This window comes from Manis javanica, chromosome Y (genome assembly GCF_040802235.1).
Source record: "Manis javanica isolate MJ-LG chromosome Y, MJ_LKY, whole genome shotgun sequence".
Classification (NCBI taxonomy): domain Eukaryota; kingdom Metazoa; phylum Chordata; class Mammalia; order Pholidota; family Manidae; genus Manis; species Manis javanica.
In genome coordinates this window covers 2,243,152-2,246,477 of record NC_133175.1, presented here as the reverse complement: position 1 = coordinate 2,246,477, position 3,326 = coordinate 2,243,152, and positions in this window count along the sequence as shown.

The window sequence follows — 3,326 nt, the reverse complement described above, 5'->3', positions numbered from 1 at the left end:
CTGGATTTATTCTGTTTTTATTAAAATGAAAAAGTTGAACTCAGCCTTTTTGTTTTCAATTGTGACTTAATGAGGTAGAAATGAAATTGTACTCTAAACTTGAAGAATTGAAAGTCAGATTTCTTGGTATTATGCCAAAGCTATTTGTGAAATAGTGCTTGCTCATGAAGCCAGAAGCATTTCTGCTCCTTAATATTTGGGTAAATGATGATGGAATTTAGGTTGGAATATAGAGAAGCAGGATTTTCATTGTAAGTCACAGAAATCTGAAAAGCTCATATGTGTAGTGCGTATTCCATGGATCTAGTTAAGGATCAAGAAATAGATTTACCCTGTTAAGTGACAGTAGAAATAGCATAGGTGTCCAGTCTACACAATGTCAGTTCTTTCAGTGCTATGATAATATATTATTACAACACACTAATGCAGGCAGCCACGAACAGTTAACAGATGAAAGAGCAAATCAGTTAAACAAATCATAAAAGGCTATAAATGTTTTTTTTTAATATAGAGAATCTCAGTGTCCTTTCTGTCCTGGTGGAATGAACATCCCATCTCTATAGAGGGTAGGGTGAGCACATTACGGATTAATGACAGTGTATGGTTGGTTTTTTTCTGTTAGTACATTTTTGTAAGTGAAATTTATATTGTTTTTTTTTAATTTTAGTATCATTAATCTGCAACTATATGAGGAACTTGATGTTTAATAGGGTCCCTCCAAAGAACCCCATTACAGTCAGTGTCCATCAGCGTAGTAAGATGCTGTAGAATTACTACTTGTCTTCTCTGTGTTGCACAGCCCTCCCAGTGCACCCCTACCAACATAATAAGTGCTAATAATAATGACTGCTTTCTTTTCAACTTATCCGTCCCTTCCAACCCATCACCCCACTCACTTTCCTTTTCATAAGTGTTAGTCCATTCTGGGATTATGTGAGTCTGCTGAATTTTGCTCCTTCAGTTCTTTCCTTGTACATATACTCCATATATGAGTGGAATCATTTGGTACTTGTCTTTCCATGCCTGTTTTATTTCACTTTACATAATATCCTCTAGCACCATCCATGTTGTTGGAAACTATAGGATTTGATTTCTTCTTGCAGCTGAATAATATTCAATTGTGTATATGTACCACATCTTTATGCATCTACTGACGGACACTACTTTGCCTCCATTTCTTGGCTATTGCATTCTGTACTGTGATAAACAGCGGTGCATATGACGTTAAAACTGGGCTTCTGCATTCTTAGGGTAAATTCATAGGAGTGAAATTCCTGGGTCAAATGGTATTACTATCTTGAGTATTTTTGAGGAACCTCAATACTGCTTTTGACAACGGTTGAACTAAAATACATTCCCACCACCAGCAGAGTAGGACAGTTCTCCTTTCTCCAGTACGTCTCCGTTTGTCTCATGGATGGCTGAGATCCTAAACAGGTGTGAACCTATATCTCATTGTGGCTTTTATTTACATTTCTCTGGTGACTAGCAATGTACAGCATCTTCATGTGTCCCTTGGCCATCTGAATTTCTTTGGAGAACTGTTCAGCTCCTTTGCCCATGTTTTGATTGATAATTTGCTTGTTTGTTAGGTGCATGAGCTCTTTGTATGTTTTGGATGTAAACCCTTTATCGTATCTCATTTATGAATATATCCTCCCATAATGTAAGGTGTCTTTTCTGTTGGTGCTGTCCTTTGCTGTGCAGAAGCTTTTTGGCTTGATATAGTCCTGCTTGTTCATTTTTGCTTTTGTTTCCCTTCCCCAGGGAGATATGGTCATGAAGAAGTCGTTTGTGTTTTATGTCCAGGAGATTTTTGCTTATGATTTTGTCCAAGAGTTTTATGGTATCATGATTTACATTCAGGTCTTTGATCCATTTCGAATTTAGTTTTGTGTATGGGGTTTCACAGTGATCCGGTTTCATTGTGGTACATGTAGCTGTCCAGTTTTGCCAACAGCAGCTGTTGAAGAGGCTGTCATTTCCCCATTGTATGTCCGTGGTTCCTTCATCTTGTATCGACTGTATATATCTGGACTCTCTTTTCTGTTTCTTCCATGGTTTCTCTTATTTGTTGTTACTTCTGTGAGATAAAACATTTTCTGGAGTTCCAGTTCTTCTTTTTCTAATTGTTAGTGGAATTCTCTTGTGTGTTGAACAGCTGTTCTTGTTGCCACCTTGTTAGTCATCATGCTTGTCCTTCATTTTGGGTATCCATGTGTTTGGTTCTGAAATGAGTCCCTTGTGGGTGTTGTATAGATGGGTCTTGTTTCTCCATTCTGCCACCCTGTGTCTTTTAACTGGTGCATTCAGTCTATGTATATTTAAGGTGATGATAGATATTCCCTGACTGCCATTTTACATTCTTGTTGTTTTTATATCTCTATTTCTCCTTCCTCTCTTATTCTCCTTTATTTTATGGATTTCTTAGTGTTGTAATTAGATCTTTCTCTCTCGGGTATCTGTTACAGATACTAGTTTTGTGGTTAACAAAGGTTCAAGGATACCTTCCTTACTATCAAACAGGGTATCTTAAATGGCTGGTGACTCTTATTTCAAACACAGTATGTAGGTACTTTCTTTTTTTCTTTTTCTACCTCCTCCTCCACACTTTGTGTATTAGATGTCATAATCTGCACTTTGTATATCCCTTGGCTGATTTTGTGATTAGTTGATTTTGTTTCTGAGTTTCAATTTTGTACTTGCTTGGTAATTAACTGGCCTAACAGCTTTACTGTGGGTTTATCTTCACTGATTGAAGCTAGAACTCTTCTATCTACAGAAGTGCCTTGAACATATCACACAGGCTGGCTTAGTGATGAAATCCTTCAACTTCGTTTTATCTGAATATTGATTGTGGAATCCCTGCTTCGGCTTTGCATCAGAATCTTGCCAGGTGGAGGATTCTTGGTTGGAGGTCATTCCGCTTCATTGCGTTAAATACGTCCTGCCGCTCCCTTCTGCACTGTAAAAGTTTGACCGACGTGTCCTGATAGCCTAGCCTGATGGGATTTCCTTTTTAAGTAACATTCCTACTCTTTGGCTACTTTTAATATTTTCTCCTTATCCTTGATCTCTGCCATTTTACTCACTGTGTGTCTTAGTGTTGTTTTCCTGGGGTTCCATTTTTAGCAGCTCTCTGAGCTTCCATGACCTGATTGTTTCTTTCCCTGGATTGGGGAAGTTCTAACCAATTATTTCCTCCTAGAGACTTTCTGTCCTTTTTGTGTCCCTCTTCTTCCGGTGAGCCTATTTAGGGAATGTCCCATTTGGATTGCTTGCACAATTCTCATTATTTCTAGAGATTCTTTTTTCTTTTATTTTTA